General features: G+C 41.9%; 1 long non-coding RNA gene across 1 annotated transcript in view; it reads left to right on the top strand.

Annotated features, from left to right (window-relative positions):
* The first annotated feature begins 228 nt into the window (after nucleotides 1-228).
* Nucleotides 229-25,812, top strand: part of LOC135327311 (uncharacterized) — a 46,555-nt gene continuing 20,971 nt past the window's right edge. The window contains exons 1-2 of the long non-coding RNA XR_010387417.1: nucleotides 229-430; nucleotides 10,054-10,158. This is a non-coding gene — a long non-coding RNA (uncharacterized LOC135327311). The remainder of the gene's footprint in view (nucleotides 431-10,053; nucleotides 10,159-25,812) is intronic.

Raw genomic sequence — 25,812 nt, 5'->3', positions numbered from 1 at the left:
GAGTAGAACTGTAAAGAAGGAGGAGGTCCTGAAAGCCCCTGTGGTGACGTAAGGGTGGAATTCACAAGGTCATGTTGAGCCTACTTAAAAATGTGCTGACTTAGAGAGGATGACAGGCGCTCTTGGAGCCACCTGGGAATTCAATCATTTGTCCCTGCCTGCTGCTGCCTCTGCCTGTGACTAATATTTGCTGCTTACCTTTTTCTTTTTTAAGCAGTGGATGCAACTGATGCTGACGCAACTCCAGGAGATGGAAATGCAAGCTAGACTGAAGTCAGAGGTGATCTTGCTTCCATGCATGGGGTTTTATTTTTTGTTGCTTGACTAGGATCACAGCCACATCAAAAGTGTTGGAGAAGGAAAAAAACAAGGCATGATTTTTGCCCTTCACGAAAGACCTGTGGAAGTTTTCAGTCTACTTATGGCATAGGTGAGGCAGCAAAGTTTATACCTAAACCAGCCAGTACATTTCCCACTCTTCTCCTTTGCCCCATTCCCACACTGGTATGAGCCTTTTTCTGGAGAAAAGATAGGGGAAGGTGACTGTGACAAATGAAAACAGTGTTAGTTGTATCAGCTGCTGTTGGAATCAGAGCTGAAGAATCTGCCTACTAAGAAATACAGCCAGAAAATAATCTGTCCCAAAGAGTTACTGCAGTTTCTGCATAGGGCACCTGAAGAATCTTTTGAAGGGTGTCTTTTTTTTTTCTTATTACAGTAATATTTTTCAGGTTCACAAGGTGAGCATTGTACATGGGATGCAGCTGGCTACAGTGATTAATGGCCCTTTCTGCTAGGAGTTCCTCTGCAGATCCTTTGGTGTTTCATGTATTCAGCAAAACTTATTTGCACCTAACTGCAGTCTCTATTGGTGGCTCAGCATCCATTTGGACCCGTATAAAGTATATCTGCATGCTAGTTAATCTCTGCTGTTGTCAAGGCATCTGTCTATGCAGCATGCTTCTCCTTCCTCTTTTCCTGCCCCAGGCTTAAGATGAGATCTTATTAACTCAGATTACCTCTATCAGCCTACAAATGCTGGTGTTGACAATAAAATAAGGCTGTGTCATTGAAAGCCAATTCCTCTGGAACACTTACTTTCTTCTTAAAAAGCAAGTGACATTTACTACTTTGATACCCTGCTCTTCAGGTTCCTTTAAGAGATATCCTTCCCCTCCTACAGATACCTAACATACTTTCCATGTGGCAGTGAGGTTGCATGCCTTAATATAATGGTGTCCTAAATGCGATCCAATGAACACCAAAGGTGATTTACAAAGAGGAGTACAACATGCAAGAAAGTACAAGAATCTGGTTTGAAGGTAGAGTCTGTCACTGAGCTAGATAAGAAGGTGTATTTCTCTGTGGTGTGAGATATATCTGGCAGTGGCCGATATGAATCCCCAGAAATTTTCAGGGGAGGCTTTGAAGGCGCAAAAGGTGTTCTGTATCTGTTATCTTTCTCTGAAACCTGTCATGCTTTCTGTCCTTGGATTGAAGTTCAAGGTGTCAGCGCTGAGGAGGAGAGACTGCTCAGGACATTAGCATCCACAGAGATGTCATTTAAAAGTGAAACAAATGGTAAAACTGCAGGTGCAGGAAGGTTTCTTGTGGTTGATAAAGAAGGGGATTCTGTGTTGTAGGTGGTAGAGATGGCAGGTAGGACATCAATAGTGGCACCTCCCGGTAACTACGAAGAGTCTCTGTAGCAATCAAGAGATAATTGAAATTCTAAGTCACATTCATATTCACAGATTCATATGTTCCTCAGTCACAAGTTTTTGCTCGCTCAGTGGCACCAGCCAGATGTACAGATTTCCTTTCCTGCCTGTTTGCAGCTCTACGATCCTGTCACCGTGCTTTCTGCCTTCTTTCCTCTCTGGCTATCCCTGTTGTCTCCTCTGCAACATGGGAAGTATGCGCTGAATGCTGCTGTTCACCATTTTTGTGCCAGCATGCTCACACATTTCCAAGCTGAGTTCTCTGCTTAATTTGAGATTCCCCACAATTCCACTGCCTGCCCATTCATGCTGTGTTTTATCACCACCAAGTTGCTCTCCTTCCTCCAGGCTACCTTTTCTTCTCTGTCTCTCTATTTCTGGCTGTATCTCTGACCTGCAACACAGCTTGACTTTGTCTGGTGAGAGGTCTGTCTCCTGTTGACCTCATGCCTTCCTGTCTCCTGCACATTCAAACCTCAGCTGAAACATGTTTCCTCACCTCTTTTTTCTCATTCATTTCCTCCTCCCTTGGTTATTGTTATTAGGATGACTAATGCATTGCATCTGTTTCAATGTCTCAATGCAGTTAGCAATTTTGGTGAAAGCAGTGTCCCTGTGTGTGTGCACATTCTCAGGCATCCACTGGTCCACAATAGTTATATTTAACTGTATAAAGCAGTTTCAAATACGGTTTCTTTGAAAATGTCTGATGAAGAGATATTGAATTTTGTTGCAAAATTGCCTTTGATTTAGTACTAGTAAGAATAGGAAAGAAACTCTAGTCTCCGATGCCTCTCTTGCTTTAGCTTTCACCCCTCCATATACTCCTGACGGGTAATGGCTGAATGGCTGTGATGGAGTCCAGGCCCTGTTTGGAGATGATTGCTAAGCTGACACTGTCCAAAATGTTTGAGCTTGCGCTTTTATTGCCTTTGCTTCAGGTGAATTAATTGTAAACTGTAATGTGCCCTGACATTTAGTGATCTTGCCTTTCTTTCATTCACTTGCATCTCCTCTGTCTTCCTAGCCTGACACGAAGGGTAGTTTGAGTGAAAGTGATTGACATAAAGGCAGTGAACATGGTGATTATTTGGGGATAGATGATGATGGAGCAGGAGCATTTGTATTTACTAGACGTGGACTTGAGATGCTAAAGTATAGCTCTGAACTGTTGCGACTTTTAAGGAAGTCTAAGGCTGGAGTTTGGTGTCAGAAAACCAGAATGAAGAGAAGTATTAACATTCAGAACGAGACCTAAATTCTTCCCAAGTGCAGATTCTTCTGATCCAGGGTTTAATCTGCAGTAATTGCAGTGGTTTTGATGATACCTTGGAGTTCTCTCTGGAAACTGGGCTTTGCAATCACGCTTCTATTAGCGCATGGCTCTGTTCTGCACAAATGCAACAAGTTCACCCAGATGACTGATTTTCATGTGTCAGAAGGAGCCAGAGGAAGGTGAAGGAAAGCAGTCATTTCTGAGGAAACTCATGGCAGAATGAGGTAGTCCCTCTGTCTCCTTCAGATCCTGCCTTACAGACATTAATGCCATGGTGTTTGTTGGTGGTGACAAAGCCAGAAAAATGAGTTGGGGAAGAATGCTTCATCCCACTTCTTTCATTTCCATGCAGAGAAGGCTGAGGATGACCCAGATGAAAATGATCTCCTTTGCAAACATTTGGCGGACTTTGGAATCAAAGTTTGTGTTTTCTGTGTGCCTGTACCTTTCCACAGGTTGTGGCTGTGCAAAAGGAATGTATTGTTCATGCAAACCAGGATAGAAATTTTAGGCCAATGGCTTCAATTCACATAACTGTTAAAATAATCCAGTCTGGAGCACAAGCAAAAGCAGTTTCAGAAAGTTAAACCAGGAAGCAAACACCATTACATAATTTAGGCTGTAAATTGTGAATCATGGATGTCAAATACTTGAGGGTATCAGCATAGCACACTGTCACAAAGCAAACAGCTTCACTCGCTGAGCACATTTATAGAGGTCTCATTCTTTCCCTACACATGGCTTCCAGGCAGATTCAGATGCATTTTTGTAAGGAAGGCCTCCTTTACTACAGGACAGGAGAGATGTGAAAGGGCCAATGATGAATATAGGTATTATTCCAACAGAGTTCTATAATGAAACCCCAAGTGTTCCCCTCAGTCATGTCTTGAGACTGCATTTACTCCCACAGCATACCTGAGAGCTGAATACAGAAAAGCATATTAAGCTGAAAAGGAGCCTTAATTTTTTTGTCACGCTGGCATTTATCAGAGCACCTTCATGCATGTCAATGGCTGTGGCACAGAGCAAGGGCAAGGGGAGCAGAAATTGGTCCCAGTAAGCCTGTGCCTACACGTGCTCCCAAATATCTCATACTATCAAGTCCCCACAGCTTCCATCCACTAGGCATGGCTTCCAATATCAGATATATGTATGTTTTCTGGAGTAGCCATTTCTGTGACAGGGTTAAGCCTTCTCCAGCTGGCTCCCTCTAGCTTAGCAGAAAGCAAAGCTTTGTCATATTCAGAACCCTGGTGAATACTGTTAAAAGTAATGAGAATGGGAAACACTGGGCTGAATTGGCTCCCAGGTGGTGGAGATTACTCTGTGGGATCCTGCCATTGCTCACCTCCCAAGAGCTTCTGCTTGTGGAGGGAAGGTCTGAACTGTGGCTGGAGCTTGGTAACAGCCTGGAGGGGCTGCTGAGGATCTCGCTCAACTCGTGCTCCCCACCAGGAGCACTGGCAGTGTCTCTTTGCCTTGTGGTTGTTATGTTGGCAGCCTGTCAGTCCCACTGCAGCTACACAGCCTGCCCCACTGCTGCTGGAGACCATGGTCAGACCTGTACTCAGATCCCACTCTTCTCTATATCATCCCTCATATTGACATGATTTGAAAGTCAATTCTAAAGAAAAGGCTGCGTAATTAGTGTTTCTCTTAAGCCTGAGCATTGTATCTTAATCAGTCTGATTTACTATCTGATTCAGCACATTAGCTGCAGACTGCAGCTTCCCGAGCTCTGTGGTGTAATGAATATGCATACATTCAACAGTTGCAATTAGCAGGCAGCCACTGCTGGGGAAAACAAACAATCCAGGGTCTAATTCTACCCTCTGCATAGTGACTTCAGTGGGAGACTGGCTTAAATACAAGCCCCAGAATTTGCCCTGTGAAGCAGTGATTAACAGGCTCTAATGTCTCAAAGACCTACCTAAGTGGCAAGGTTTGGGTCAGATCTAATTTTGCCTCTACCTGTTTGCCTATTCCAGTGTGGCCCAGGCAGGGAAATTGAAAACACAGAGCACGTACAGTACAGTACCTACATCCGTGTTTGTTTCAGCATTGGCTGTTTGGGTAAGCTGTCTCCTCCGTCTGAAAGAAATAGCATTAATTATCAAACTTCAAGAAAGCAAAAGGGTTAAGACATCCTTTCGGGATTCCCAGTGAACAGATTCAGCATTATGCAATTGTCATGAGAATTTATGAGGCAGAAGCTACTGGGATAGCTAGCAAAAATATGTAGAGTTACATTTTTATTTCTTTTCCTGTACTTCAGCTTAACCCTTTGGTGGACCATAACTTAAAGTATCTTCTTTTCCAGGGGATTTTCAGAAGGCTTCATACAAAACTGAAGCTGTGCTTGGTATGTTCAAACCCTGGGTTTAAGTTTTGTTCATAGCCAAACCAGTGATTTGCAAAGAAATGGCATCACATAGATGTTTTATATAAAATGATTTACATATAATATAAATTTCAAGCATTCCAAACCATATGTGAAGTACTTTTTAAATGCTCAGAAAATTAAAAAGCTTATGGAGTAGTAGAACATTGCACTTTATGGCACTGAGAAGCAAAGAGCAAGGGCCTGAACTGCAGAAATAGAAATCTGGGCTAAACCTTATCCAAAACTGAAGGAGATGAAGGGATCATGCTGTTGAGTACATATAGGAACAGAGGCTGAGCTGCAATCGTGTCATGGGTCTGCTTCCTCACTTCCATCCCTTTCCTTCTGTTGCACCCTTGCCAGCCCCCATCCTCTGAAGCTGTTGCATGGATTTGGGTTGGAGGGTCTTTTAGCAGCTGCCAACCTCTTAACTAACATAACTGTAAATGCCAGTCCTGGTATCAAAATAATGTTGCTGTTTCATTTTGAATTCAATCTAAAACAAATCACCAACATACTCAATGTGATTACATCATGATAGCTCACCAAACAAAAGTGGCGACCAGTTACGGACCAGTGACTGGTGTGATCAAACCCTCCTTCCCATATACACCTGCAGTAGGATGCCTTGCTGCTGGCTCCCTGCTACACAGCCATCTGCATCTGTGGGGTCTTTCTAAAGTCTGTACTGGGGCAACATGTCTGTAAAGCACATAGCAAATGTGCATTTTGCATGTGCAGAGTCTGTAACGCACACAGAAACAAAGCAGTGCTTGTCCTTCTCTGAACAGAAGCTGACAAATTTGGGCCAAGTCAAAATCTCTTTGCAGAATGTGGGACCAGCTTCTTTTCCTTTCCTTTGGAGCGCTGCTAGTTGTCCCAGGAAAGTGGGGACTGATGGTCCTTCACAACATGATAATCCAAAGGTGACCAAAGAGAACGAGAGGAAGAAGACCAGATATTCACTTCTCCTAGATGTCCTGTCCCATTTGTCTCCAAACTTTCTGACAAAAATTACATATTCTCATCAGATCTGGCCTGTGAAAATTCAGGGAGTTTGGTTTAGCTTTTGCGAGGCTAAATAGTGACAGGGAGACAAGATCAGGCTTATAATGACAGGATATTTTCTACTTAACTATGGTGAGATTAGCTTCCGTGCGTAATATATGCTGACTCTGCAGAGGATTTTAGTTCATGCTGCTTGCTCTTTTTTTTTAAAAATAAAAAGACAACAGATAGATCTGTTTAAAAATAAAGCAAAATTGCTGTATTCATGTTCTACCCCAATTTTGTATCATTTTACTGATGCATGGATACAGTGGGTGGGAATCTGCTTACATCCAGTTTTAAAGTAAGAGTGGGCCATGTGCCGTGGGCCCCATCCTGAGCCTTGCAATAGTCCCTTAGTGCTAGGGAAGAGAGGGTGAGAAAAAGAGCAGGTGGAAACTTGGCTGGTGGAAGAAACAGGGTTAAAATAGAATACAGAATAGGCTGAAAAACTAGCTTTGGAAAAGAAGGAATAGAGAAACAAAATGGATGTGCAAGTGAAGACTGCATGCTAAAATCTGGTCACGCCCTGATTACAATACCTATATCTGTATTCTTACACACTCTTGATCTACTTGTGCCAGGCTATCAGTAGGACAGTAGAAGGAGGAGTTTCCTCTTCCTGGTTCAAGATGGTGGCTTACCTTTACTTAAAGTAAACAAAAGTATTCAGTGGAAAGGAATATATTGAATCAGTTCCTGAAAGGAAGGGGAAGAGTGGCTAAAGGGAGAAGTAATGAATATGGTTTTAGAAAAAAAAAAAGCACTTGGTAGATGGAGACTCATGGTCAATTTGTGCTGTCAAGTAGCTACTAAGATGTCAGCTGGAGTGGAGAGAGGGAGGGAAAGAATGGGAACTTTGCTTCATGATTGTGCATAAAAAGAGCATTAAGACCTGCCTTCTCCTATACATCCCCTCCAAAATGAAAGTCTGGGTGTTTTGCAAAATCTTTCCAAATGACCATACCCCAGTTTAAACACTCAAAAATACAGTGTGACAGGCTCTTAACAATGGTAGGCACTGTATGTAATAGTTGCTATTTTCTATGTGTGTGCCGTGCATATATACAGTCAGCAATGAAACACATGTGTGGTAAATGAATGAAAAGCAGCCCATGAACTTGCTCCTTTTTGTTTTTGCTGCATTAGGCAAGTGGGTTTATGTATATCATGTGCACATACAATAAGTAATTAACTGGAACTTTTGAAAGCTGTGACATGGCAGGCGCTGTTTGTGGATTGCCTGCCCAATTCCCTGAGGCTTGCCTTACTAAATTTTCTTTTCCTTGCAAGAACAATATATTTGTTATTTAAAGAAAAAGAAAGAAAACCCAGCACTTAAGAAATATATTTGTTTAAAGAATCAGCATGATTGCAAATGCAATGGGAGTAGAACCTTGAAATGGATCATTTTTGAGTCTGATGTTATGTTTTGAAGGTGAATTTTGATGTCAGGGATGAGTGTTTTAGCTGGGGACCAGACTGTGGAAAGGTCTTCACGGGCCTTGGACGATGTTGTTGTTGCAGGGGGGTCCTTTGCTAGGGAGCAGAGTGCATGCACACCCTGGCCATATGGTCTCAGAGCCAGCTTCTGGGGATGACCATGAGATGCAAGATCTTGGGGAAGTACAAGAGAGTACCACCCCAACAGGTGCTTCATGTAGACATCGGTGGCCTGCTCTGTCTTCTGGTCCTTGCGAGTCCCCTTCTGGCATTGAGTATTAACCCTGCTTTGATTAAACTGAGGGTCCTGCTCTACCTTCCTACTAGCCCCAAGCAGTGACTCATTTGTGTTAACAAGGAGTCCTCAAACCATCCTCTGCGGGGACATATTATCCTCATTTTACAGTGAGTGGTGGCATAAGTACTGCTGTTCTTTCCTTTTACAGAACAAGTGACTCCCCTGGGAAAGTCAGTCGCTATAATCCATTTCACCCTTAAGGAAAATAGGACCCCAGAGAAGGCACGTGAACTGCCCAAGCTGACATGGTGAATCCGTATTAGGGCTGAGCATTTGTGAGAGCCAAGGTCCCAGCCATTTCTTTGTGCCACCCGTTCACGTTATCCGTCAGTAGGGCATGATGCATTGCATCCGAATAGTTGTTACATAAGCATACACGGCTGGCTGCTCTCCCTGCTTCTGGGCACTCCCAGTGCATACATATTGACTGATGAATGCACACCCTGTTGAGTGTTATTGCTTTCTTAATGTGCTGCAATTTTTTCCCCCAATATCCTAACTGAGAATGATTGTTACTGTTGAATATCTTTCCTCCATTTGCTGCAACCCATGTTTATTTACAAGAGCACATTTTGCATCAGCTGTTGCACTGTTCCCATTGAAATATAAGCTTCAAGTTCATAAAACAATAAAAGATATAAATTAGCTATTAAAATTAACTGAATTGCATAAGTGAGCTTTTAAAAAAACAGATGCCATCAGGCCCTAATTATACAGAATGCACATCAGAGCTTAAACATCACAGCACTTCTGTCTGGATTAGGGAACAGGCACTATCTGTGACCTGATCTCAGGCCAAAAAGACAAGACTTTATGCCACGGGCTGTAGGCCCCAGCTGGCGCCAGGTTATAAATGCAGAAGGTGAGGGCTTGCCCACACCAACCATGTTTTATCGCTGTCCTGCGTCAGCCTAGCTGGACCACATAAGCAGGCCCAAAAGGGAAAGAGAGGGGAGAAATATTGTCTTCCTGGAAAAAGAGTGTTACGACCCTGTCTCTACTGCTTTTGAGAGGAATTCTGGCTGCCTCTGAAGTTTGTCTGTTTGCCTTTTTGTAGGGTTCATGCAGCAAGCTGTGAGATCTCTCCCTCTTTTTGGAGGGGATAAGGAAATTTTCTGCAAGTGTCACAGTAGCACCCAGGCTGGAGTCATGCCATTCAGTCACTGCAGGTGTCTACTAATACCACATTTAGTAGCCAGACCTAAATAATGAATGCCGGGCATTACTTTTACATGGACTTCTGTAGAATACGGTTCTCCATGCTTACTTTATGCAGAATGTGTCAAAGAAGCTAGACACTGGTTCTGAGATAGCCAGACTTTGCCTTCACGGGTGGAAGGGGGTGTTTAGCTGCACAGTAACTCAAAGGTTTGTAGTTAGCTAAGCACTTCTTCATTTTGCCAGGAGATGATTTCACATGGTTAGATCCAAAGGGCACTAGCATTTCCCATTTTTTAGGCGAGGGCAGGCAGCAAACCTGTGCGAGAAGAGTTAAAACTAACATCTTGCTCAAGTTACAGACCAGAACAAATCAGAGGGAGGAGGTCTGAATGTAATGACAGCCAAGGGGAAGTTTATGTGGACAGGGCACATGCATCCCCCGATCAAGTGTTTCCACCAGGAGATATGTGCCCAGGAAGAGAGCTGTGCTTAGGAGCTGAGTCCCCGCTGTGAGGCTTTGTAAGTGTTTGGACAGCTTGTTGATGAAATGAAATGGAGGGAACTCTCTTGGAGCTGATTAAAACCCCACACGGATGCATAAATTTAGTTTTGTGTTCTTTTTTATACTTGTTCCTGGGCTTTAACACGTGGTCTGTATTTAAATCTGTGTAACTCTGGTCTTCCTCTACTTTTACCTTAACTCTTGTTTTTTTCCAATTTTCAGACATTTTCATGGTAATGGACCCACAACTAAGAGCTCCATGTTCAGGTGTGTGGCAGCTCCTACAGAAACAAGATATTTGACTGTTCCTACAGCTCTCCAGCCAAGGTAATATCATTTTCATAGGTGCCTGGGGAGCTGGAGAGGTTTCTTGGCAAAGCCTCATAGTTAAAAGTTTAGATACAATAATTCATGGTGTCCAGGCTGTAGGTGCTGATTAGCACTGGCTAGTGGCTCCTTGGCATGCCGTATGGAAATGGGAGGAGTGCATAAGCAATTCAGCATGCCCCAGAAAGATGCTAACAATCAGGAAACAGTTTAGCCTGGCTGAATCTCTCAGAGAACACTTACCAGTTTTGATAACATTTTGGATGTGAGAAAATCTGTCATATTAATTATACATCTATTTTCTATGGTACTGCATTATACTGTTGTATTATATCAGTATTTTATACTGTAATGTTTTTATGTTATTGAAACAAATGATTACTTTCTTACTGGAGAATATGATCAGTGAAACAAAATGTTCTGAGGGCTCCAAAGCATTTTTTTCCCAACTTTTGCATTTCATGGGAAATCTGAGAATGTAGCTTTTTTTGGGGGGGGGGGGGGGGGCAAGGGGGGATCACACTTCATATTTCGGAATGCCTGACCAGGGCTACTGTAAGATTGTACCACATGAACCCTCAAAAGATTAACAAGCATTTAAATCAAAGCTGACTGAATAAATTGTAATGAATAATTTATTCAATTAAGTCCTCTTCTGTTTCTCTTTACCAGTTTGCCTACTAATAGATTGTGACTCATTTAGTTGTCATTTGAAATAATTTACAGAAATTATTAGCAAAATATCTGATCAGGAAAAATGTCATCAAATTTGGCAGGATGTGTAGTCATGAAAGAGAATTTAAAAGAGAATTTTACAGTACCACAGAATGTAAACGTTTGTGAACTTATTTTTACAAAAAGGAAAATATCAATTCAACTCCACAGGTGCTTGAAATTATTTCTATTTCTAAGTTTACTGTTTTCATTCCTATTTTTATATATAGAGAGAAAATAATCTGTAAGAGATTCTCAAGCTATAGGTGGGTGTTCAAAAACAAGTCATTGAATGTATTTGAAATTCAAATTTCCTTGAATTTTATTTGCATTCATAAGGTACATAGCATGTGTCTATTCCCTGATTGGATGGTCTCAGCTTTCCAGATCAATTTCTTGTGTGACTACTCAACTACATTTTAAATCCCGTTCTCAATCAATATCCTAGAAGTCAATGTTTGATGGAAGACTTCTCCTGTAAAGGCATTCACAGGCATATTTGCTGAAGTAAGAATGGATAAGGATTTTCTTCTATTTTAAAGTGTCAGGCCTGGAAAGTTTTCATATTTCAGTTTCACTTCTTACAATTCCTGAATGAAGTCAAAGGTGTTTGTTTTGGAAAGGTGCATGCTAGTATTTTTCAACGTTCAAATTCAGCTGGACCAGTCTTAACCAATTTCCTGCATGGCTGTCCATTAAAGAAAGAAACTCTTTTTGTTTTCTTTTGAAGTGTGGAATGTTTTTTAGGTCAGACTGTACCTGTTCACTTCCTTTATTTCACTTAAAAATCTCTTTCAAATCTGTTCCCCACAGGGGTAGAGAAATCACCTCTAGCAGTGGTGAGCACTGATGTGGTCATCAGTCATAATGGTAGGGAGCACACTTGGTCCTCCTCCTCCTGCAGGTCACCCCAGCGCCCCAGGGCTATGTCCCACTAAGGTGCAGATGCTTTCTAAATTTAAAAAAAATGTTAGAAAGTGTCTAGTAACTAGGAAGAAGGAAGCAAATTTGCTGCCTCTGTCTCAGCAGTGAGCTGGTGTGTGACACCTTGCTTGCTGGGGCATGTGATGGAGGAGCAGACGGTGGGAGAAGGTGACAGCGAAGGCAGCAGCAGCGAAGAACATGCTTTCTGCTAGTTGGATCACCAGCATCTAGCATGCTCCCAAGTGGCAGACACACTGTGACACCATGTCGCAGACTGAGGAGCTGAAAGCATTGCGGTGAGAGGGTACGAGATAAAAGGCAGTTTACTGTGCTTCATGTATTATGGCTATGACTGACAGGTACAGCAATGTGCACTCGTAAGAGCCTGTTGTTTGTCTCTTGTGAGCACCACGAAGTCTCTCCTTGAAGCCATGTGATATTGATGCAACAAGGCCTGTAACTCCTGCATCGGAAAACTCATCATGCGCATGAATAATGTGTTGAATATATGCAGATTTCAACACGTGTTAATAGCGAAGCATAAATTTTATCCCAGAAGCCTGCTGGGAATTGAGAATTCTAGGCTTCTTGGAGTTTTATCTGAGATGTTTTGAAAATGCTGTCCCATGCCTTGTAATTTCATGATGTTTTCATTAGCAGATGAAAATGCTGTCCTTAAATATGAAGCACTCTAAGGATTTATCTTGCTTCCTCAGCTCAGTTGCATGAAATGAGGTTGCATTTTAACTGTGTACACAGAATTTTGATTCAGTGGCAAACTTAGGATTACTTTAAAATCTAATTTTAATTGGGGCTTTGTGAGCAGCTAGAATATCTTTTTCTTCCTCCTCTCCCCATTAACACTGATGTGGGCTGAAACTCCTTTGCATATTACCATAGCCTATTCTGCACAGTTGAAAATGTTGGCGTGAATCATTGGTGAACAGAGATAAGCTGCAATGTCCTTCCTGAACACCCTTCCTCTACAATACTTTTGCGTAACACTTTATCCTCTCTCGATCCAATCTGACTCAACCTTGGGGAACATGCATAGTTTCCCAGCACAGACAGCTCCATCAGCTTTGCAATCAAGATTCCCTATAAGAGTCAAAGGATTCTCTGGAGAAGTCTGTCCACTTTGGGAAAGAAAGGAAATGCCACCTCAGGAAGGTCAGAGCCAGGGCAGGGGCCTGAGCCAGAGTGCTGCCTGGAACAAGCCTTCACAGAGCAGTGCAAAGCATGAGGTGTTCACTGCTGCACAACATTTCTTCCTCAGGAATGCTGAAATTTCCAAATATAAATGTTGCTTGGGTGATACCATGCCTGAGAAGTAACTTTTGCATCCGGCCTCCAGGACTGAAGTCCTGGGGATACTTAGCTGTATTTTTAATAATGACTTTCAGGCAAAAAATTGCCTTGGAAAAGGTTTTTTTTTCTCTCCACCTCCCCCCAATGTATGTGGTAGAGAATAAATATAACTTTCAATTCTAACTTTCTTGAGCAAAGACCAGCCTGGACATACTGATGCTTGTGCAGGTACTGCAATTGATCATGAAAGGATCAGGGCTTCCTCCTTTCCCTGTTTAATTTGTTTGGACATGATTCCATGCACTTTTGGCATGAATTCAATGAGAAATAACAGTGTGCTTTAGTTAAAAAAAAGAGACTTCAGGATGGTCCTGTCAATGCTGTCAAGGCAACTTAAGCAATTTTGACTTAAGAAATGTCTAACAACCTCTTCACATACCTGTAGGATGGCTCAGGAAGAGTCAATGGTTTCTGAGTGATCAATGAAAGCTCACCTCTCAGTTGGATCTTAATTCCTCTGTTAAAGGAATTACTTTTTCTGCTGTTAGCTGAAAAGGGGCTGACCTTCAAATAACATGACATGTGGTAAACCAGGAGAAATATTTTAGGGCCAGTTGCTATCATACCATCTCTATGTGCTTTGCAGGTATTTACAAGTTTCTTCTGGCTCTGATAAAGACCTTACTCTGAGCAAACTCTGGCCCTTAACAGCCGTGGGTTACTCAGCAGTTGCCTTGCACTGTCTGAGTGCCACTAATAAGAGTGTACATTGACTCTGCTGTGGTCATTTTAAATTATATCTTTATGCTTATTCCCAAAAATCTTTTCTGGTTTGGGATTTAAAGGAATTTCTCTAAAGTTGTTCAGTTCTCTAAAATTCCCTGCTTTATCAATACAACAGGATAAATAAAGAAAAGTGGAACATTCTTCTAATACTTTGAAACCATTTAATAAGGTACAGAAGAGGATTTCTTTTGTTCCTATGATTACAGCTATTGAAGCAAACTGTGGTGGTGAGAATTATTTGGGTTTTGATCTTTTTTGTTGTTCGAGAGCAGCAGAAATAGCTTGGAATACTATGCGTACAATTCGGACCTATTATCGCACAGGAACAGAAGGCATTGAATGCCATGTGAAAAACAAACACCCATAGGGGCAAGGAACAGTGATTTTTGTGGGCAAAGCACTTAATTAGGACATTTAAAAATCTGTTTTGTGTATGTTCCTCAGCTATAGCTTTCCTACAAGGCCTTGGGTCAGTCCTTTAGGAGCAAATTTTTAACGACATTTTGGCATGGACTAAAGAGAAAGGGACTTTAGTGACTATGTGGGCCTCAGTCTTTTTGGATCTATTCTCCATCAGGTGATGGTGCTCCTTTGATGTCCTGTCTATTTTGATTGCAAGCTTTGGTTAAAAAGCACTGTCTTTCAGTGCCTTTCACTTAATCAGCTAGCAAAATGCAGCCAGGGACCAAATATATGGAGACCAAGTAAGAGTTATACTATTCTGTACATTTATGTGTATATGAATATATGCACATGCACCCATACATGCTTCCTCTCTCCCTAGCAACCTTCTCTGTCCCTTCCCAGCTTTGTCAATGTCAAGGTAAAAACGCTTTCTCTATCTTTCCTGTCTTGTTAAACAGCTTTCCTGACTTTCTGTTCTTCGTTTTTCATCTCATTTGAATCTAAGCCTTTCATCTGCCAAAGAACATCACGCTTATGAATAAGAACCCATCTTAAAAAAGGTTGAAAGTCCCCACAGAAAGAAATGTTTTACAAGCAGTTAGATCTATTTGCTCACAATTTTGACTTCTCATTTTCCATTAGATAACACTATGCAATGTAGGAAATATACAAAAGGTACATTGGCACGTTATGAATATGCATATGATTGTGTAGCATACTATATTATATAATATGAAACTTGTAAAAAATTAAACAGAAAATTATATCGGAACAGGATGGCAAAACGGAATGACTGCGGTATCATTCTGAAAATATGGAAAGGGCATGTTTCCATATTTTAAGCATGACTTTTCCACAACTTGCTTTAAAAATGAAATTCGAGAAAATTGAAGAAACTTCACGAAACCCCTTGGTTTTGATAGAAAAGACAGTTTGATTCGATAAAGCTTTTTCAACAAAAGCTATATAAATTCTTAATTAAAGGACACTCTCTCTCCTGATATGATAGGAACTTTAAAAAAATCAAAGCCATGGACCACAAAATGTTATTCTAGATGGAATAATTCCCTATGTCATTACTGAAATGTATGGTACTAACGAATACTTCACTTTCTGTTTGTTAAGGAAATATACAATAGCAGGCACTGCAGGCTGTGCTTAAAGAATCGTCATTTGTAAGACCATAAAACATTTGATACAGTTCTATAAGAACTCATTTTATAAAATCAACATGTGTTGTAGTTGTGTTTGTGAACATTTACAGAACAGATTGATCCGACTTCTGGAACCAAATAATGTTTGTTTTGAAATTCAGAGGACAGGTTGTCAAATTCTTCTGGGACTTTGCATTATGTTTAAAAAAAAAAAAAAGCAGCCCCTACTACTTTACTCCTTTAAAAAAAAATGAACTGAGTTTTTTAATTCACAGAAAAAGGAGAAAGAGTGTCTGATCTGCCTAAAATCTAATTAAGTAGCCAGTGTTCTGTAGGAAAATGAGAACGAAAGAAAATCCAGCCAAAGTCTATTAAGCTGAAAAATAGTAGCTCTTACTTCTCTTTGGGTGCTGGTCCTGTTTATGCTCAGAGGAGTCACATATAAGCAGAAAGTGGATTTCAATCAACAGCTTATGCAGCAAGCCTAGTTTTCATGCATTCATGTTTGACCTTTTTTTTTTTTAATGCTGCAGGTACAATTGGTTTCTCAGTGACATATATTTTATTAACTTTTTCATGCTGGGATTGCACTGAAGTAATTCAACTTTTGCCCTCCCCACCCTGAGTAGCATCAGGTGACAGGCTTTCGGATTGCAATTTACAGAAATGGTCCCCCGCAGACTCCCTGGGGAGGACAGGGTGCTCTTGCAGGGTAGAGAAACTCACTGCTGGTGCCACTGATAGAGGTGGTCCCTCCTGATTCAGAAGCAATTTCAGCCTGCTGGGCCCTTCAAAGGCATTTTCATTTTTATAAATCCTTCACTGCTCTCATCTTGATTGTACATTTCAGCAGCTCTGCACTGCTATGTGATTCAGGGATTTCTTTTTCCCTAGCAGACATTCAACTTCATTGCTCCACTGTAAAACATCCAACTCTTCTCCTGGGAGTCGGTGAAAACAACACAGGGCAGCCAGAAACAGCAGCAGGGAAAATTGAGAGAGGATGTAAAAGACAGCACGAACACAATAGGCAAGGAGCCAGAGTTTCTGGCCAGGCTGGTCTGTGGGCCAACTCCGAGATAAGCGAGAAACACAGTGGTCTATTAGCGTACAGCAGGAAGTGGCTAAGCAGCAGTAACATCATATTCCTTAACTGGATGTCTGATCAAAAGCCTGCTTAAGTCAGTAAACTTTGGATCTGTCCTCCAAATGTGTTCTGCCTTTGGTAATTGAGATAGCCTCTTAGCATCACAGATACCCCACTTCCATGGGAGATGTGGGCTTGCATATGCCTAACAGGTGGTGTGGTTACAAGGACGTAGCAGTCCTGAATTTGGCCTGTAAAATATTTATTACTAGTAAAGATGTGAGAGGTGGAAAAAAACCCAGCCTGGTTCTCAACCTCTTGGTGAGTTTCCAGAGCAGCATGAGGCAGCAAATCCCCAGCTTAGTGGCTGCAAAACAAGTATTGTCCATTTGGAGCTACTGTGCAACAGAAGCCCAGGGCTTTGTTATGGCCACTTTAGAAGTCCAAAAGATGAAATAAACTGCTTTTCTTTCATCATTGCTCCACCAATGAGTTCCTGCAACGGCCTTTGTTAAGGAAGTGGGAATTTAGCATCTGAGGCCTCTTGCAAGATCTCATGAAATATTGCAAACACTAAGATTATTCACTGCTATTTCTTTGGTCTGAGCATCACAGGAGCAATTTACTTTTTTAACATGGATATCATGAGATGTGAAGTGTATATCCAACTCCAGGCTTTAGCAATGCGGCATGGAGAGATCCAAATCACCTGTCAAAGCCCAATTCTGAATCTCAGCTCACAGACTGTTGCATATTGTCCAAGATCGTGCTCACTTTGGGTTGGAGCTGTGCTTGTGCTTCTTGCTGCCCAACAACCGGCAAGTTTTGGATGCCTCTGTGATACTGTGCTGTAACCACAGTCCCAATTAATAACAGCAGAAGAAAGTGTCAAGAGTGCATATTCTGGTACTCAGTCCAGACCAGCTTGTTTCTCCAATGGTTTTATACAGATATCAGTAAAGAGCTGATGGAAACCCACAGCCCTTTTCTACAAAGAGAGAAATTACAGAGCATCAATTTGGGGAATATAGTAAAAGAACAGAATAAAACCTGTGCTAGCAACACAACACTGTCCAACTTTACCCTGGCCATAGAAGAGCCAAGAAGCAAATCTGGCTTTTGTCTTCCACCCATACATGTTTTCCCCATGATCCACAGCTAATTCGACACCACAGACAGAGCCATAGCTGGGCACTGCAGAGTGGGGGAACCTCAGGAGACACCAGGACTGCTTCACTGCATCATTCCAGGAGACACCTCAAGGGAGAAATTGTTAGAGGGACTAAGCTGCGATTGTCAAGCTTATCAGCCTGCAGGGATTGCTCTGTCAGCAAAAAGGCGAGAGCTTTTCCTTTGGATGTAAAACTGTGGCATGTCTATAGGAAAACAGCCATTGCTGATCTGTCAGTGGTAGCATTACTGCGTTTGTTGTTTCACCTCCAGGAGTGACACTGAAAGCGATGACGTCCTGCTTTCAGCTCCAGGTGGGTACTTATATCTGTAGCTTGCATGATTTTTTTCTGTTCTCCCTCACTTGACTAGCCCTCCCTCCTGGTAAAATCACTTGTGCTTTGTGTCCCTGGAAGGAGCAGTGTGTTTTAATTACTCTGGCAGCAGAACACCATCACCAATAACAAATAAATATTGTGTCCCCAGTCGCAGAAAAAAACAGTGTAGGGAAATGTGCATCCTGTTCACAGGCAATCATCCAACTTCTTGTATTATTTTGAATATTTAAAACTTTACCTATGTCCTTTCAATTTACCCTATCATTTACAATCCCAAAGGAAAAAGTGGTGATTCTACCCACCCCATATGCCTAGATTTGCAGAGGAAGGGGGAAGGAAATGGGGCTTACCAAGTTCCAAAATGGATAAGAACACCAAATGCTCACCTTCACATTTCTCCAAACATGAGCGCTAATAAAGAACAGTAACAGACATTCATAGAGACAAAACACCTTCAGGCCAAGAAGGTCTCAGCTGTTTTCTGTATCTTAATGAACCAAGGCTCCCCATGGCCTTTGAAGCAGAGAGGTCCTCTAATTCCTCTGTTTACAGGTGGGGAAAATAAGAGGTGAGTGACTTGCCCAGAGCAGTAGGCAGCTGATAACAGAGTCAGAAGTAGATGCTGGACCTCCAGGTCCACAAGTTTCTGCTTCCAGATCTTTCTTCTGTCATCTCAAATTAAATGGCTGAGTGCTACAGGTCAGTGTGAGCTGAGTTATAAAATAACACAAGTGAATCTCTGCATTGGGCTAGAACTGTAGTTTTGTGGTTGTAATGATATATACTCAGAGTCGTATTTACCAAATATTCTGTGTTAGGAATGCCCTGGAATCTGTGGCCATTTTTCTCTATGTACCAGCCTGTAATTTGTGAAAACACTACTTTTGCTTCTATTTTTGTGTTGCATTTCCTATCATTTCCTTGCGGGTTATCAGGGCTGGGTAGTTCTGCAAGAGTTCAGTCAGTGCAAGAGAAGACAGCAGTATGCAGGGAAAATGACAGTAATGGCAAACTTCAAAAGGTTCAGAGGTTCAGATAGAGGCATAAGCTTATCTGAACCTCTTTGGTGTGGAAATTGAGATGGAGTCTCATGAGAAAAAAAACAACTCACTTGTAAGTTGATAGGATCAGAGTTTCGGCTAGGTTTGAAGTAGCTTGAGAATGACCTTTCCTACATTATTTCCATATTTCCCTTTCCAGTCCAATATTAGTGAGAATTCACAGAAGCGCCTGGTGATTTAAATAGGTAGGAACAGATTCCCCATTTCCCCTTTCTTCAGCTAATGTGAGTAGAGGGAACCTTTATCTTTTCTTAGTGGCTTATTGAAGGGCCTGGCCTGTAAACAACAACAATCCCAATCAACCAAGTGTCCTTCTTTAGCCTTACAAGAATGTTTTGGGCTCTTTTGGAGTTTGGGGGATGAAGCACACAGAGGGTAAATAACTACTTTATGTGAGCAGACTTAGTTATAAAGGGGTAGCCACACCAACTGGCAGCCTCGTAATGCAGAGGTGATATAAGGGTAAAAGTAATATGAAACTGTGCAGGATAAATTTCCCCTTACTTATGCCCCATGCCACTTCAGAGAAATTGATGGCTTTCGTGGATTGTAGAAGAGTACAGATTTTGGCCTATTGTTTTTATGCAGGGCCACAAATTCCAGAAGCTATGATTCTTGCCCTTGATATGAAAGTCGCATGCTATGATGCAGTGGTTTTAGCTCTCCTCAAAAAGGTCATTAATCACCGAATGTACATGTGTATAATTATTCGGCTGGAAATCTCACTCCATTTTTTTAATGTGAGAGTCAATAGTTAGGGGTCTGTCAAGTCTATTCATTATAAAATCCTGTTGTCAAGAGTGTATAACTGGGCTGTAAACATTTGTTCTAATCTAAACAACTGCATAGGAAGAGTCTGCCAAAGGAGGTAAATTAAAAAAAAAAAAAAAAAAAAGTGAATAAGAGAAAAAATCCATACGGCTGTTTTTAGCTACATGTCCTTTACTGAAGGTGGTATGAGGCATCCAGCTCTGCAGGCGCAGGGTGAGCACCAGGCTATGATACTTCTCTTCTTTCTAACAGCAGAGGGGAAGGAAAGGCTGAGGTTGTTCCCTCTTCTTTCCAATATAGCAGGCCATTTGCTGTCCCAGATAGACAGGGGTAGAGCTCTGTTTTGAATGCCCAAGCTCTGAGCAATGTCTGTGTCCAGACATCTCTGATGTGGACCTTTCAAGGAAGTCTCCTTGAACCAAATCCATTTTGTATTTGGTACAAAAGGTGTGATTTTGATATATGGGTGGTCAAAACAAACAATTTCATGGTCCCCTTGGGCCTGAAACTTTGTAATGGCATGGTCCAAACCTATTTCTGCCCTTGTTGCCTGGCAGGGAGGCCACCACAGTGGGAAACACCAGGAACTTTTGTCAAAGCTTGCCTCAAAGTTGCAGTGGCTGCTATGGGGGTTTTGCTCGCAAGGTCTGTCTGTCCTTGGTGCTCAGGTCCTCCTGCTCTCACCCCCGCACCCTGTGAGGAGGAACCCAGTGGCAATTTCTGAGGTCCTCAGGATTGTCTCCCCAGCCTCGTGACTTTAGTTTCATAGTTAAAACTATTGCCGTGGATTTCTATGTGGAGAAACAGTAGTTTTGAAATACAGGGTAGGATGCTAAAATATTTGAGTCCCATCCAACAGAGGGGAGTATGGGGAAGCTAATTCTGTAAGTCCTGCACACTGCCACCTCCACACTCAAGTGTGGCAGAGTGGTGGTGCTGAAAAAAACTTTCCCAGTTTAAATGGAGAAGTCTCTGATGTTTTCCCTTCCTCCCCCAAAGCAGGCATGAAAAGAAAGAATCAATTGAGAGGAAATCTCCAGCTTTTCAATATGCCATTTCAGGCAGGTGTGTTGTTGTGTCAGCTTAGTAACCATAGAAGTGTTTTGTGTGGATCATTAGATATTTCAGTGTAGAATTGTTATGGCTGGAGAAGCACCTTTTGCAGAACTGGTTCACTGTGTGAGTAACTCCGTGTAATAATGGTATCTTTAAATGGTCTATGGTTTCAAACAGGGCAATAAGGCACATCAGCAAATACTTACAGAAATGGTAGTACCTGCAAGCACCAGCTGCTCATCTATATGGGACACTATGCGTCTAAGAGTGTGCAGGCTAAACAGGCTGGATCAATGAAAAGGAGGATGAAGCAGCTTTCTATTGTGAGACACTGTATTAAAAAATTCCTGAAAGTTTTGTTTCTTTTTGTGGCTGCTTCTGCATTACAGAACATAATCTGAGGATCAAAAAGATTCAGGCTCACCCAGGATATCTGTAGGAGCAGTAAGACTTGAATGCTATCAGCAAAAAAATGATTTCCCCCTGTCTCCACCTTCTTACGTTCTGTCAAGATAACCACTGTATATAGCCACCATGTTCAGTGGCCACGATGACCACGTCAGTGTCTGCCAAGTAGTAGGGTACAGGATGTATTAAAACCACGTAGGTTGGGAGGGAAGGTCTCTAGTCCGACCCCCTGCTCAAAGCAGGGTCAGCTTTGAGGTCAGACCAGGCTGCTCAGGGCCTGGATGAGGCGGTCGAGTCTTGAAAATCTTCAAGGATCTCCAAGATCTGAATCTCCGAGTGCCCCCAAAGCCACCTTTTCTCTTCTCTCTCAATGAGTCCCATTCCCTCAGCCTCTGCGCTCAGGGCAAGTGCTCCAGCCCACTCACCAACTTGGTGGCCCTTTGCTGAACGCATACCACTTGATCAACTCTCTTCCTCTATCTGGGGACACAAAACTGACAGCGGTATTCCTGACGCAGTCTAGTAAGCTCCAAGTAGAGGGGAGTGAAATAATGTTATTCCCCATCCTAAATGTAAAGGAACTCTGGTAGGAAATAATTGTAGTCCTTTGTGACTTGGCCATAGGGATAACATTTAGCTCAATCCTAAAATCAGAGCAAAGCCAAAAAGAATCCATGAAGAACTTGCTTTTTTAGATTGTTCCTCACAGCAGCATTAGTTAAAATATCGCTTAAGATATAAAAAAGGATTCAAAACTAAAATGGTTCAGCAAATGCAATTACAAATTTTTCATCCTTCATTTCAGCACTGCTGGTTTGTCAGCACATCAGAGGCTGCTGGGCTGAGCAGGTATCCCAAGTATTTATTACAGCTCAGAGCCATCTCATGGAGCTTACGTGCTTGTCTCAGGAAGTTTGAGGGAAGGAAGTAGCCAGCTCAGAAAGACGTAAGGAAATAAGACTGCCTAGGGATTTTCAGACCGGGACTCTGAAGGTGTTCCTGAGTGTTATATTGCTATAACAGAAGGGCAGATTTTCAAGGGGGATCTTAAGACTATTGCTGCTGTGTGTCTAATTCATCTCTGTGAGTTTGAAGCTCTCCCCATGTAGCAGTTGAAGCCTGTTGCAGGCACCTGAGACTGCATCTTCAGGAAAGCTGCACCTATAATGGGAAACAATGGCAGAATCAGTAATACCTTACAAACCTGTAGAAATATTAAAATATGTATGTATTTGAAGCATGCCACTGATGAATGGCCAAAGCTGAAAGACTCTGACTTTATTGCCCAGACTTTCAGTGAGGTTTTTTCTTTTAATCCTTCAGGCAATATTTCCCCCATCTCTTGCTGCTAAAATCAGATTTTGTTTCTCTGGATTTTAATTTTTGGGAGAATAAACTGCTGTAAATCTTTAGAGATTTTCTCAGAAATGCGATGGCTGCTGTGTCAGGTGTTTTGGTTTTGAAGAAATACTGCAGCTGAGATGATGGCAAATAACTCATTGCTTGCTTTTATGTTAATAAAATAACTATTGCCTGATTCCCCCCCCTCCCCCCCCAAGCAATAGTTCAGAACTGTAAGTGGTCACAAGCTAGTGTTTCATCCAGGCTGAGAATAAGCCAAAAAATGTCAAATGGAAATAGCTAACCCACTGGGATAATGTTACCTTAAAAATGTTGGGGGATTTGAATAAATTCCATGAGATGGAGTTTTTGGTCTTCTTCCCATTTTCACCCCTTTGTTTTGAATGCAGATTGGTTATACGAGCATTGCCTTTGCTCACAAAAGCCACCTGAATTGAAAATGAAGCCTTTCAAAATTAAAGAAAGGCAAAGTGAAAAAGGTTGTGATGGTAAGGCATACACTTAAAGAATGTTGTTTAAAAGTGGTATCATTAAAAGTTATGTCACTGAAACAAGAAAGAGTGTGCACAAAATTCCCTGCATTGGCACTAAATATGATTTTTCAAAACCTCATAATATCTTTCATAAAAGCTACCATCTCGTCAAACTTAAATTTTTTGTTGTTGCTTTCCTTTGCTGCTGAAACTATAAAGAAAGCTCAAATAAAGTTGCATCTCTTTTTGCTATAAAAAACACATCTTTTTCTTTTCACCTTCTTTTTCTAAAAACCTGGCTGTAGAATATTCGATCAAACTTTCAGAAAACAAAATAAAATTCTCCCTCAGGTATAAAGCAGTGTTGGGAAGTTTGGGCCCAAGATACAGATATTTATGAGAAAATGAAAACAGGATCTTGGAAAGGTAACTCTGTGGCAGCCGTAAGTGTGGATTGCTATTGTGGCTTTAATTATTATGTGGGAGGAGACAATTAGGTGTTTAGGAAAGCTGGTGGATTGATAGGACTTTTGAAAGAGGTGAAATGGGGCCAGCAGGTACAATGGGGATGGGGGCCCCTGCAAGAGCACATCTGCTTTTCCCGCCTTGTGTGGTGATATGGCAAGTGAACGGAGGTGCTGTTGTAGTTTTTGTAGTGTCCCTGGTAAATCATTCAAACGGCAGGTCTTAGTCCTGAATTCAGAGCTGATGTTTAGCCATCAAATGATGTGTAATACCTGTCCCCAACTGTTTAGTTCTTGGCTCCTGCGGCCAACCAGACGATCTGTTGCTCTCTGTGCGTATGTGAGCCTGCACCTCTTTTGGATGGTTAACCATTAACAAACTGAGCTGAGCTCATAGCGTAAAGGTCATTAGTGGATGTTAAGATTTCAGTCAACTCTGACCTGTGTTTGATTTAAATCTGTGGTCTTGAAATGGGAGCCGATCACCTCTGTTACTTCATGCCAAGCAGTGATATCATCATTTAATTTATTTCAGATTTTTCCAAATATGTATGTTCCCTTATTTCTATGTTATTCTGTCATTATTTCCTCACCTTTACCTATAATTTTCTTCAGTAAACTAGCAAAATTACTTTCTTACTCATTTTCAAGGCTGGAGTAAGCATTCTTTAAGCAGATGTTAAGCATTAAAAATGGCAAAGAGTAATGATGAATAATTGGGATGATCTGAGGGAGAGATGACAAGACATGAAGGAAATAATTTAATAGAAAAAAAAATCTATTTGCATCAGTAAGATGAAGTAAAGTAAGAAAATAATTGCAGAAGTTATGCATAATATTCTTGAGGGCAATTTTTTATTTAATTTTTAAATCAGTAGTCAAACATGGACACCTGTACCATACCCGTTAGTCTTCATACTACAAAGAAGTTATTTCTATTCTGCCAGCTCATGGCTCAGGCATTAAGGGCAGGGAACCTTTCTTTTGGAGCCAGCATTGCAGTGTAGCAATGAGGCCAGGGACAGAAATGTCAAAGTTTTGTCCTAGATTGCCCTAGCAGGGACGTGTGTTCCTGATGATGCAATCTGGGTTGTGAGGTTGCCCTGTTTAGCTTGAGATGGTACCCACCACTGGGCAAGGCAGTTCAGGCTCACTTAGACCCCAGGCACAGCTAAACCCTGTGAACAGGAGGTGCATACAGACATGGTGGGGAGATTGCTAGTCACCCTGGCTTCTCATTTCTTGCAGAAGGCATTTTGTGAAAGGGTCCCAGGTTCACCCCAGACCAAAGGGCAGTGGTGGGGCTGGGGTGAACACACTCCTGGTGGTGCTGGGATGGCAAAGGTTCCTCGTGTGCTGCACACTGGCAGATGGTTTACAAAGAGCATGAGGCCAGGGCTGTCCTCTGGGGAAGCCCACCCCGAGTTGTGATGCAAGGACACATCCAAAGAGCCATTAGCAGTGGCATCGTGTAGGACTGGGGAGATTATATGCCAATCTATGGTCCTTTGGACAATTTCAAAGTAGTTTAATTTATGTAGACCTCAGATAAAATGCTGGAGCCATCCAGATTTAGAAGCACAAATGTGTGGCTCAGATCTGTGTTAGTCCCCTTTTCTCTGAGATGCGAAGTCTGAGCTCTGCTTTTTCAAGCAGCGCAGCAGTGAGTCTCACTCCTTGCCCTTTTTCATTTTCAAAGGAGGTATTTGGGCTGTAGCAAACTCGTAAGTTTTGTCAGAGAGTTGTTTCTGTGCCAGTAATGGAGCTACAGGCATCAGAAAAGTGATCGTGTTCCACCAGCCCCCAGGCTCCGTTCTGCAATTTTCTCTGTGTACAACATGCAATGAATGGCAGGATTGAAGTCTTATCATAACACAGCCAAACTGTATAATGCAACTTTAATGTCAGAATGGCTCCTCAAATGCAGTACCTTGGTGCCTTAATCATTTTTGCCTTTTGTTCTTTGAACCCTCTCCAGTTTTTCTAATTAGGTTGTTCGGCACAGAAAGAGGGTTCTCAGTGTGGGCCCCCCAGCACGGAGCAGGCAACAAAGTCTGTCATCCCTCTTTGCTGTGATCTGCTGGCTTTGCAGTGGCTTTTTATCTGTCATTTGCAAGCAGTATCCCATTTGCTGTCCAGTTATGTTCTTCCTAAGAGTCTAACACTGATTACT

Source organism: Dromaius novaehollandiae, chromosome 2 (genome assembly GCF_036370855.1).
Source record: "Dromaius novaehollandiae isolate bDroNov1 chromosome 2, bDroNov1.hap1, whole genome shotgun sequence".
NCBI lineage: Eukaryota > Metazoa > Chordata > Aves > Casuariiformes > Dromaiidae > Dromaius > Dromaius novaehollandiae.
This window is presented reverse-complemented; position numbering and strand designations above follow the sequence as displayed.